The sequence below is a fragment of the Salmo salar genome, chromosome ssa15, assembly GCF_905237065.1.
Source record: "Salmo salar chromosome ssa15, Ssal_v3.1, whole genome shotgun sequence".
Classification (NCBI taxonomy): Eukaryota; Metazoa; Chordata; class Actinopteri; order Salmoniformes; family Salmonidae; genus Salmo; species Salmo salar.
In genome coordinates, this window is record NC_059456.1 from 77023057 (window position 1) to 77036538 (window position 13482).

Sequence of the window (13482 nt, forward strand, 5' to 3'; positions counted from 1 at the left end):
GCACTCAGAATTATACAGATTATTTTCTTTGTAATCTATCGACAAGGTTCTATTTTTCAGTTTTGTGTGACATTGTGCCTTTGAAATCAATATGACTTCTGGAAGTTTCTTCATTAAGCAGTAGCAGTTAGAAAAGTGATGTTGAGACCTTGAATTAACTCACTACTGTATAGCGGGTCTATTAAGCTTCATTTCATAAGGAAACCTGCCTTAGGGTCAGAACAATGTAATGGAAATGATCTGTTGAAATGAAGAGCCCTGGGTTATATTGAATTGTAATGAGCTTGATGGAAGAGCGAGAGAGAGAGAGAGAGAGGGAGAGAGAGATATGCTGTTTGAATGAGTGAGAGAGTGTGTCTGTTTTTGGCCTTGGCATGTAGACCTACAGACACATCACAGTGGCTTTAGGCACATCGATTTTTCACAGCCATGCTTTTTGAAGTTAGAAGTTAATTTCAGACACCGATTTAACTAGCTACACCGTTTCCACAGTGCTCCATTTTGCTGTCGGTCTGTGTGGTGCCAATGCTCTCATTCAAGTAAGAATGACCCAGAGCAGGAGTCAGAGGCACATGAGCTGCATTAGAGCTGTTACCATTATCAAATTAAACAGCTGTAGGACAGAGGCCCTGCAGAACCCCCCCCCATCCCACACACACACACACACACACACACACACACACACACACACAAAAAAATGGTAGTACGGTAGTAAAACACCACTTTACTTTAACTTACTAGGACAAATGCAAATAGAAGAGCAAGCATGTTGCCATTTAAAGAAATAATAAACTTTTATAAGTATATAAATTATTAACGGGATTGGTGAATTATCAAAAGGGCTTAGTTTGACCTGCTGAGTTTCTCCCCTTAAAGTAATTGGACCAATTAGTGGTTATTCATTAAAACAACATGGAAGCTTATGTCTCGAGGCTACTAGAGCACATCATCATGCCTGCTTATCCACATTTGTGCAATGTGTCAAAAACATTGAGAATTTACAAGAAAATAAACAAGGAAAGAAAATATGAAATGAACAAAAACGTTAACATCCCTCAGAGGGAGGATTCTTCATGATAAACAAACAGAAGTGTGCATGCAGAGTGAAGTGTATTGTCATGCCAGCTGTGATCAGAGATATTTAAGGACATGTCAATACAAGGGTGTATCTACGCAGCTACTTTTCTCTTCGATGCAATCCACCACACTCTACAGATTTAGAATGAAGAGTTCAGACTCTAAACCCCTGAACACTCCTCCTCTCTTCTCCTCTTCTCCTCCTCTCCCATCCATCCATCTCCCCTCCCCTTCCCGTGCATTATTGAAACCATTCTAATATATTCCTCTGTGTTTTTGTAATGGGTAATGGCCCTCCCATCCCTCTCGACCCTTCCTTCCTATAGGTAGCCATGGTGATGTGGTTGGTGTTTTCAGTAGCATGGTGGTCTGATTGATGGTGACTTTCTCTTTCAGGAACATGACATGAGCACAAAAAGGACAACCTTCCAGTGAAAGCAGCTGAGGGACAAGAGAGGAGAAAGAGGAGAGAAAGGCCCCAGTGGCAGGGCTTTGGGGGTCTGTAGAGGCCAGGGGGGCTCAGGGTTGGGGTAGGGGACTAAGGTCAATCTAATTTGCACAGTGGCCACTCTTTTACACTCCCCGGTGAAAGGAAACATGTTTCATCCGCGAGGTGCTCGCTGTGTGAGGAGGAAATTCATTGGTGATTTGGGTCTCATCTCGGGACAATAGCGCAGCGGGAGGTAACACAAACAGCCTCTCTCTCTTTGCAGTTGGCTACAGAAAATAACACTGACTTAGTGGAGAATGGAAGGGGAGACAGAGAGAGAGAGACTCACTCTACCTAACACACCGCACTCTTTAGTGGACATGAGGAGAGAACGTTTAAGAATCTATCAATACAATCTCATTCCTTCTACCCTATCCTCTTCACTCCCTCCTCTCTGTGAGTGGAGTTACTAGAGAAGTGATTTGAAGCCACTTGACTCGTTAGTGAAAGCTCTCAATCCACTTAAGGATGTTTCTAAGCACTGCACAGTACTTTCCCTTCACCTCCAAGGTTTCTAGCTGGAAATGAATTCTGCCGTGCCAATGCTTTTTCTCTAATTATCAAGCACAAGGAAGGAGCAGAATGTTGGAGATGCCTTACCAATTACGTAACATTATCCTCCAAAAGCATCCCAGTGGGACACATCAGCTTTGTAGCAGAGGAGGGACAAACTAAACATGTGGAAGAAAAATGAGATGCTGGAACATTCTCTGCATTACTAACTGTGTTTTCATCCCAGTGTTTTGGCTCTTTAAATGTGAGTTATAATGCATTTTTCTTTAGTGACATTGAAGCTCAAGCACATATGGTCCAATCAGTCCCCGTGGAATGTACTGTATAGGAACTTAATGTATAGCTTAACTTGTCTTACTGGTACAGTACAGTATGTGTGTGGCAGTGAGTTTGCAGGCTCAGCAGTCAAAAGTGTAGACATGACCCAGCAGCGTGTAATGGGTATGTGAGATACAGTATGTGGGTGTTGGTGAGAACCCAGGGAGGGAGATGTAACGGCTTGTTGGGGAGCAGGATCCAACCCTGCAGGCTAATCTCACAGATTGACTACTGCAATGACAATTCCTGTGACATGACTTCGCAGATTGAGGATGTTCAATAGCTGGTGGAATATCACTGAACCTCTCTCTCACGCACACTCTTTCTCTCTCTCTCGCTCTCTTTTTCTCTCTTTCCCTCTCAGCAGAGATGGATCTAACTGTTCCCACGTCTCCATCTCTCCTCCTTCATCTTCTCCTCCTACACTCCTCCCCCTCCCCTTTTATATAGGTCTATTTTTCCTCTAATTCTCCTCCCCTGCTCCTCCTCCTCCTCCTCTTCCCTGTTTCCCCCTTTTCTTGCAGCTCTAATGATGCTGTGTTTTTCCAAGGGTGATCACTATGACTGAAAACGGAAATAGTTCTGCATCACTCAACTTTTAATGTTGCCCACAGGTGGTGGTTATCACTCCCCAGCAGACATGACCCCATTGGCCCCATGTGGGGATTTGGTGGGCAGGGGCTAGCCCAGACAAAGCCACACCAATCCGACACCAGCCTGACACTGGCTAGCCCATAACAAGCCCAACTCAGGTTAGTCCACACCAAGACAACACCAGCTTGACATGGGCTAGCCCACAAAAAGCCCAACACAGGCTAGCCCACAACAAGCCTTCACCAGCCCAACATGGGCTAGCCTACACCAGCCCAACACGTGCCAGCCCACACCTTGCCTAACACGGGCCAGCCCACACCTTGCCTAACACGGGCCAGCCCACACCTTGCCTAACACGGGCCAGCCCACACCTTGCCTAACACGGGCCAGCCCACACCTTGCCTAACACGTGCCAGCCCACACCTTGCCTAACACGGGCCAGCCCACACCTTGCCTAACACGGACCAGCCCACACCTTGCCTAACACAGGCCAGCCCAAACCAAGCCTAACACGGGCCAGCCCAAACCAAGCCTAACACGGGCCAGCCCACACCTTGCCTAACACGGGCCAGCCCACACCTTGCGTAACACGGGCCAGCCCACACCAAGCCAACACCAGCTTGACATGGGCTAGCCCACAAAAAGCCCAACACAGGCTAGCCCACAACAAGCCTTCACCAGCCCAACACGGGCTAGCCTACACCAGCCCAACACGGGCCAGCCCACACCTTGCCTAACACGGGCCAGCCCACACCTTGCCTAACACGGGCCAGCCCACACCTTGCCTAACACGGGCCAGCCCACACCTTGCCTAACACGGGCCAGCCCACACCTTGCCTAACACGGGCCAGCCCACACCTTGCCTAACACGGGCCAGCCCACACCAAGCCTAACACGGACCAGCCCACACCTTGCCTAACACGGACCAGCCCACACCAAGCCTAACACGGGCCAGCCCACACCTTGCCTAACACGGGTCAACCCACACCAAGCCTAACTACCTCATAATGTAGAGGTGGGGGCTCATTCGAATATTTGTGGTTGTGGTTTGCAAATACCCCAATTCATATTGTTAAGTTAAAAAGAATACAAAATATACATTTATGACACCATTCAAACCAACGAAGGTTCTGGGCTTCAAAGCCAAATATCTCGGAATCCTCATTTTTCAGATAGAACTTTTTGCTCTAAGTTCACAAGTTATTTTTGTGCACCCGTTACTGACAGTGTCATTCCAGTGTTCTGTTGTGTGATGTCAACAACAACAAAGTATTGTGTACACTGCCAGTGATGAAGTCTGTAAAAAGACTTGGATAAGTAACAGCTTTGTTGTCTTTCTGACACAATGTAATGGGCAGCTGATCTAAAAGTGGGGGCTTATTTCTGGCGAAGTGAGGGCTGCCCTTGGGGCCACCTGCACATTGGCTAAATGCGGGCAGCCTACATGGGTCCAATGTTTTAACCTGCATTGGACCCACATCGTGCCAATGTGGGCTTGTTTACTATCAGAAGATGGGTTTATTTCAGGCAAAGTGAGGAATGCCCTCACCAGATATGGCCTGCCCACACTGGGCCACACTGGGCCAATTCATTGGGGGCCAATGTGGAGGCGATGAGCAAAGGCGCATCGGCCCAATGTGGGAAGCCTACGAGGTGCCAATATTTTAGCCAGCTTTTGGCCCACATTGTGCCAATGTGGAAATGTTTGCTGGATCAGTTCCTGGAAATACAGAATAAAGAGAACTCAACAATAAACTCTCTTAACCTTAACCCAGACAAACCACAGCATTTCTATGTTTATACAGTGCCTTCAGAAAATATTCACACCCCTTGACTTTTTCCACATTTTGTTGTTTTACAGCCTGAATTAAAAATGTATTAAACTGAGATTTTTTGTCACTGGCCTACACACAATACCCCAAATTGTCAAAGTGGAATTATGTTTCTCGATTTTTTTTTACAACATAATAAAAAATAAAAAGCTGAAACGTTTTGAGTCAATAAGTATTCAACCCCTTTTAGGGCTGACCCCAATTAGTCGACTGGTCAATTGTTTAGTCGACTGTTGGTCGACCAAAAATATCTTGGTCGACCAACAGTCGACTAAACAATTGACCAGTCGACTATATATTGCCTAACACACACTGCCGTTCAAAAGTTTGGGGTCACTTAGAAATGTCCTTGTTTTTGAAAGAAAAGCACATTTTCTGTCCTCTGAAATAACGTCAAGTTGATCAGAAATACAGCGTAGACATTGTTAATGTTGTAAATGACTATTGTAGCTGGAAACTGATTTTTAATGGAATAGGCGTACAGGCGTACAGAGGCCCTTTATCAGCAACCATCACTCCTGTGTTCCAATGGCACATTATCTTAGCTAATCCAAGTTTATCATTTTAAAAGACTAATTGATCATTAGAAAACCCTTTTGCAATTATGTTAGCACAGCTGAAAACTGTTGTTCTGATTAAAGAAGCAATAAAACTGGCCTTTAGACTAGTTGAGTATCTGGAGTATCAGCATTTGTGGGTTCGATTACAGGCTCAAAATGGCCAGAAACAAAGAACTTTCTTCTGAAACTCATCAGTCTATTCTTGTTCTGAGAAATGAAGGCTATTAATGCGAGGAATTACCAAGAAACTGAAGATCTCATACAACGCTGTGTACTACTCCCTTCACAGCACGGCGCAAACTGGCTCTAACCAGAATAGAAAGAGGAGTGGGAGGCCCTGGTGCACAACTGAGCAAGAGCACAAGTACATTAGAGGGTCTAGTTTGAGAAACAGATGCCTCACAAGTCCTCAACTGGCAGCTTCATTAAATAGTAAAACACCAGTCTCAACGTCAACAGTGAAGAGGCGACTCCGGGATGCTGGCCTTCTAGGCAGAGTTCCTCTGTCCAGTGTCTGTGTTATTTTGCCCATCTTAATCTTTTCTTTTTATTGGCCAGTCTGAGATATGTATTTTTCTTTGCAACTCTGCCTCAGTACTTTCTGAAGGCACTCTATGTACAATATGTGTCTTAAACGGAGCCAACAGTCACTTCCTATTTGGGACGTTATCTCTCTTCTGTTACTTGGTCATTAGCTGAGTGTGGGATGCAGACTGTCTGTGACGCACATACTACAGCACAGATGCTTGGCAATATTACTAGTCTCCTACTCTCCTCCTACTCTTTTACTTTTGTGTTGATTGATCCTTCTGTCTGCCGCTGAGGCCTTGCCATATTCTGCTCCCTCATATTTCAGACTGAGCAGTGGAGTAGCTAGCTGTAAAGGCATGACAGGGGTCATTGCATACCATAAAGTGAGCCATTGTATAAGCTCATTGAGGGTGTGCAAGCTGTCATACTGAGTTTGTGCTCTTTTCCTGGGTTGTGATGTGTTGATGTTTGTTAATCTGTGGATTACTGCAGGAGGGTGTTATTGTATTATTACTCTGCTGTAATTGAGGTTAAGGGAGCAGGAGGGGCCTAAGGGCTTTACGATGCATATCTAAACATAGCTCACTGAAAAAGAATTACACTCTCAAATAAGCATGCTCTCACAATCTCAGTGTATTGGATCAGTCCTGGAGGGTGAGGACGACGATACCAGTATCGCAATACTTGTTAGTATCGTGGCAAAGAAACAAAACACGAAGGATTTAACTTCTTTAGGAAATCAGCCCTTATTCAGAGTCACATGTATTTATTTTCCAAGCTATAGCACACAATATTTTACATACAGCAGGTTTTTAAAAGACCAAATCATTTGGTCTGCTTCGTGTTTTCATTATACTGTATATCGCGATACTGCAGACCCTTGTGATAAGGAGAACTACATGTTTTGTGCACCTCTTCTCTCTGCTGATTTAATCTGTGATGAAAACCCCTCATTGTGCATTCACTATATGTATCCCCATCTTCTCCAGCCTGCCTGTTTTCCCAGGACTCTGCTGTTGACCCACAAGCTTGCATTGTTTAGCTCTGTTAAATGCCATTTATTCTTATTATAGTCCCATTAGTGTGGAGCAGGCTGCCTCCCCTCGCACTTCTCTCCCACGCCTCCAGTCACTTATTAATATGATGAAATGGAGGGAGAGCAGAGCAGGTAAAACAGAGCAGAGAGGCCCAAGCAGAGCCAGGGAGAGTGGGCGGGAGAGCAGACTGGGTGAGAGGGAGAGAATGAGTGGGTAAATGAGGGCTGAATGTTGGATGGTGAGCACTACCGTCCGTTCTGCTCTACTGCACTGTCGATGGGCCCCCACCTCAGACCCCAGCCTACTCCCCTCCTAGAGGGCCATCTGCCCAGGGAGGGGGCTGTGAGAGTTAGAGGGTGGGGGTCAGAGGGAGGGAGGGGCTGTTCAGAGTGTAGTGTTAGCCGTGGTGGAGTGGAGGTCTGGAGAGGTCAGTCAATGTGGCCAGTAGGTTTTGTCTGGTGCAGGGTCCCCCCCCCCCCCCTATCTCTTAAGCCTGAGAAGTCAGCTCTCCTGTAGGACACCAGGCTAATTTAGTAGTGGATTAAAGTAATAGTATGGCCCTAATAAATCAGATCACGACAGAATCACGAAATATTGTTTTTCAAGATTGTTTTGATCACGTGGACTGGAAAATGTTCCGGGAAGCCTCAGACAATAACATTGATTTATACGCTGTGAGTTTATTAGGAAGTGCATACGAGTTGTTTAACCCACTGAGACTATTAAAACCTTACGCAACCAGATAACGTGGATAAACGGCGGCATTCACGCAAAACTGAAAATGCGAACCACCGCATTCAACCATGGAAAGAGGTCGGGAATATGGTTGAATATAAACAGTGTAGTTATTCCCTCTGCAAGGCAATCAAACAAAGTGAAATGTCGGTATAGGGACAAAATGGAGTCGCAATTCAACGGCCCAGACACGAGATGTATGTGGCAGGGTCTACAGGAAATTACGGACTACAAAAGAAAACCAGCCACGTCACGGACACCGACGTCTTGCTTCCAGACAAGCTAAACACCTTCTTTGCCCCCTTTGAGGATAATACAGTGCTACCGACATGACCCGCCACCAAGGACTGTGGGCCCCCCCTCTCCTTCTCCATGGCTGACGTAAGACATTTAAATGTGTTAACCCTTGCAAGGCTGCTGACCCAGACGACATCCCTAGCCACATCCTCAGAGCATGCGCAGACCAGCTGGCAGGTGTGTTTATGGACATATTCAATCTCTCCCTATCCCAGTCTGTTGTCACCACATGCTTCAATATGTCCACCATTGTTCCTGTACCAAAGAAGGCAAAGATAACTGAACTAAATGACTATTGCCCCATAGCACTCACTTCTGTTATCATGAAGTGCTTTGAGAGACTACCCTAGACCCACTTCAGTTTGCATACCACCCCAACAGGTCCACAGACGAAGCAATCGCCATCACACTGCACACTGCTCTCTCCCATCTGGACAAGAGGAATACCTACGTAAGAATGCTGTTCACTGACTATACCTCAGCCTTCAACACCATGGTACCTTCCAAGCTCATCATTAAGCTTAAGGCACTGGGTCTCAACCCTGCCCTGTGCAATTGGGTCCTGGACTTTCTGACAGGCCGCCCCCAGGTGGTGAAGGTAGGAAACAACATCTCAATCTTGCTGATCCTCAACACTGGGGCCCCACAAGGGTGCGTGCTCAGCCCCCTCCTGTATTCCCTGTTCACCCATGACACGCCTCCAACTCAGTCATCAAGTTTGCATACGACACAACAGTAGTGGGCTTGATTACCAACAACAACGAGAAAGCCTACAGGGAGGAGGTGAGGGCACTCGGAGTGTGGTGTCAGGAAAACAACCTCTCACTCAACGTCAACAAAACAAAGGAGATGATCGTGGACTTCAGGAAACAGCAGAGGGAGCACCCCCCCTATCCACATCGACGGGACAGTAGTGGAGAAGGTGGAACGTTTTAAGTTCCTCAGCGTTCACATCACAGACAAACTGAAAGGGTCAACCCACACAGACAGCGTGGTGAAGAAGGCACAACAGCACCTCTTCAACCTCAGGAGGCTGAAGAAATTTGGCTTGTCACCTAAAATTCGAACAACTTTTGCAGATGCACAACCGAGAGCATCCTGTCGGGCTGTATCACCGCCTGGTACAGCAACTGCACCGCCCTCAACTGTAAGGCTCTCCAGAGGGTAGTACGGTCTGCACAACGCATTATCGGGGGCAAACTACCTGCCCTCCAGGACACCTACAGCACCCGATGTCACAGGAAGGTCAAAAAGATCATCAAGGACAACAACCACCCAAGCCACTGCCTATTCACCCCGCTATCATCCAGAAGGCGAGGTCAGTACAGGTGCATCAAAGCTGGGATGGAGAGACTGAAAAACAGCTTCTATCTCAAGGCCATCAGACTGTTAAAATGTCATGCCCTGCTCTGTTTCACCTGTTCCTGTGATTGTCTCCACCCCCTCCAGGTGTCGCTTATTTTCCCCAGTGTATTTATCCCTGTGTTTCCTGTCTCTCTGTGCCAGTTTGTCTTGTATGTTAGTCAAGTCAACCAGTGTGTTTTCCCGTACTCCTTTTGCTATTCTCTTTGTGATAGGCCTGGTTTTGACCCCTGCCTGACTCTGGACTTCTTTCCCACCTGCCTGATCATCCTGCCTGCCCTGACCTTGATTCTGCTTGCCCTTCGGTACCTTTTGGACTCTGAACTGGTTTTGATCCTTTTGCCTGTCCACGACCATTCTCCCTATTGGATTAATAAATATCGTAAGACTCCAACCATCTGCCTCCTGTGTCTGCATCTGGGTCTCGCCTTGTGTAATGATATAAACAGCCATCACTAATGTAACAGTGTAGGTTCCGTCCCTCTCTTCGCCCCAACCTGGGCTCGAACCAGGGACCCTTGCACACATCAACAACTGACGCCCACGAAGCATCGTTACCCATCGCGCCACAAAAGCCGCGGCTCTTGCAACGCAAGGGGAAACCCTGCTTCAAGTCTCTGAGCGAGTGACGTCACCGATTGAAACGCTATTAGCGCGCACCACCGCTAACTAACTAGCCATTTCACACCGGTTACACTAACATAGAGAGGATGCTGCCAACATACAGACCCAAATCACTGACCACTTTAATAAATGGATTTAATAAAGGTATCACTAGTCACTTTACATATTCTACATTACTCATCTCATATGTATATACTGTATTTCATACCATCTATTGCATCTTGCCTATGCTGCACGGCCATCGCTCATCCATATATTTATATGTGCATATTCTTATTCCATCCTTTTACATTTATGTGTATAAGGTATTTGTTGTGAATTTGTTAGATTACTTAATAGATATTGCTGCACTGTTGGAACTTGAAGCACAAGCATTTCGCTACACTCACATTAACATCTGCTAACCATGGGTATGTGACAAATAAGATTTGATTTTTGATTTGAAATCCAGACATTAAAATGGAATTCAACAATATTCAAAAATGTTTTGACCTTAGTAGGAAATCAACTAAATGTATTGAACTTTATATGCCCAAGATTATCATAAGACACGAACAAAATCCATCAGTGGTTCGTTCTCACGCCCTGACCTGAGAGAGAGGGTTTGTTTCTTTATGTGGTTAGGTCAGGGTGTGGGGTGGGCATTCTATGTGTTGTATTTCTTTGTGTTCGGCCGAGTATGGTTCCTAACCAGAGGCTAGCTGTCTATCGTTGTCTCTGATTAGGAACCATACTTAGGCAGCCTGTTTTTCCTTTGGGATTTGTGGGTAGTTTTCCGTTTTGTCAGTGTACCTTATGGAACTGTTGTCAGTTGTTTTATTGTTTTGGTTCGAGTGTCTTCATTAAAAGTTTAAATATATACACGCCTACATTTTCTGAATAGTCAACACAGGAATGCCCCTTTGTATGTGTGCGTGTCTACCACTTTGTGCAGTTGTTAGCGATGATGTAACCCTAATTATTCAACTTATTTATCTATCACCTTCTCCGAAGGGCCCGTGGGTTCGATGATAAAGAGTCAGGTAATTTTCTATAGTTTAATCCGTCCAAGTAGCAGTAGCACAAACTTTAGTGGCACAACAAGTTAAATCTCCATCACTTCACTTCTCTGTCACTCACACATCTCACGTGAATCTATGCGCATAGTAAGAGTCCCAACATAAAATCTGTATGGCAGTACCATAATAAAAGCCTCATATACACATTAAATATTTCTGATTATAAAATATATATTTCTTATTCCAAAACCATGACTACAGTAATAATGATAACCGTCTTCTGGTAGTTGAAAAGGCTTTCCCCAAAATATTCTCAATTAAATGTTAACTACAAAGTAGCTAGTGCCTAACCTGGTATCATGATATAATTATTTGCATCAATCCAGTGGTGATTTATTTAGCAAACTCTCCTAACCAAACAAGTCACTTGCTGGTGCTCAGTTGAATTAGGATATCTACACCCAAAAATGTCCATTTCTACATTTTTTTTATAGACCTCAAAAGTGATTACCTGATGTGGTTAAGAATTGTTGTGGACTTAAAACATAACATTTTGTTTTTTGATTAAAAGTGTGATTTTGAGAGCAAAAATCTGATGAAACTGGAAAAAACTGAAACCTGGAAAAACAAAACGGACAAAACATAATTTGGGAAAAAATATAACAGATTTCATAGGGCCCTATAATATCTTACACTGAAACAGGAAATGTGTATTGATTATAAACATAAGACAGCAGTCCAGACATAAATGTGTCAGCCCCCCCTCCTCTCTATTTACTAACCACAGAAATCATTCATGGCTGTTTCTATTGGTGGGATCAAACATTACAACTGCATTTGTTGTGCAACTACATTGGGCAAACCCTAAGTCTTGTTATCATGCTCAGCCATAATTGGAGAAACAGTTTCTTTTAGAGCAGATAATAATTAGCAGCAGTAACCACCAGAGCAGGTATGTTCAGAGAGACAGCCCTCCCCTGTACTGCGCTATACTGTAATGGTGCATCCTTTGTGGAGTTGTTTTCCCTGCACAGTCGGATGTTGCAACACTTTAATGAGCAGACATAGGACGGGATGTTATTTGGAGGCTTAATTGCTTAATCTGGGCTTTTAGGAGGGAAAGTGGGGTAAAACAGGCCGACATGGGAGGAAGGGAAGGAGGTAGCTGCTGGTTGGGGAGGGGAGAGGAGAAGGGCTTGTTTTATGGGCCGGTAATGGTTTTTGTGGGTGGATTTCACACATTACAGCTGGATGGTGAAACAAATCCACAGCAGTGCCTCTGTGATCACATGCTCACAACATGATATTATAAACCAGGAATAAACAGGGAGGCTTTGCAAATGGATTGAGGGGTGTTCACAATTAATCTAGTGCACTTTGGCATTTAGTGTGCTTGTGTCTGTGGGAATGAATTAGCCCTGAGTGGAGAACAAAGACATTCATCACCTCCCAGACACATGGCAGGTGATTGATTGAGATCTCTAACCTTTTCCTGACACTGTAGCTCCACAGTAAAGAACCTACCATTCTGTACCTGGGGATGTTGCACTGAACAATGCTGGTAGATGTATACTGGCAGATCAGATCAGTAAAGAGGCTTGTGGAGACACTGATGGATGCACTCGACTCAAATGTTAGGTGTGTGTTTTCAGCCCCGCCTGATGATACGAGGAGATATTGTCAGTCAGGGAAGGCAGAGTTGTCTAGCAAGGCCAGAAGGCTCTGAACTCTGAAACGGAATTGATAGGCAACCATGCCTGCTCTGCACACTGGGAAGGAGACGATTGGGTGGCAGGCACTGCAGGTTTTGGATCCAGAGTGAAGTCAGATCAACTAAAAAAGTTAGTAGCGTTGTGCTCTCATTATTATCTCTAACTTCCCTCGTACTTATTATATCACTGTATCTGTGAGTAGGTTGAGCACAGTAAAAATATCCCCACACCATTGTGTTTAACCTTGATCTACAAGCTGCTGGCTGTAAGCTACTGCTACAACTGGCTTATTGCATAGTGTTTCTGTTCTCTTTCCCTCCCCTGACAACTGAACACTCCTTACTACAGCAAGCCTTAGCACTGGCTGAAACCCAGAGAGTCATACAGAGACCGGCAGTGCAAAGTACAGTAGAGCCACTGACAGGCTCATTCATACTGACTCAAACTCTCTTTCCCTCTCACACACTAGTCTGTATAAAGTAAGGGCAATGTCCTTTAGGCTCGACCTGTCTGTCAAAGCAGCTGGCCAGGACTTTTCCCATGGTAGTTTTACAGGGTGGGGAGGGAGGGAGGGAGGGAGGGAGGGAGGGAGGGAGGGAGGGAGGGAGGGAGGGAGGGAGGGAGGGAGGGAGGGAGGGAGGGAGGAGGTAGGGGGTCTTAAAGGCCAGCCATCAGAAAGACCAGATGGAGAGAGCCTGTAAAGAAGTATTTTAGTGGAGCGAGATTGGGAGAGAAAGCAATGGAGAGAGCGAGAGAGAGAGGGAGGACTTGACAAACAGGATTGCAGAGGATGGTAAAATTT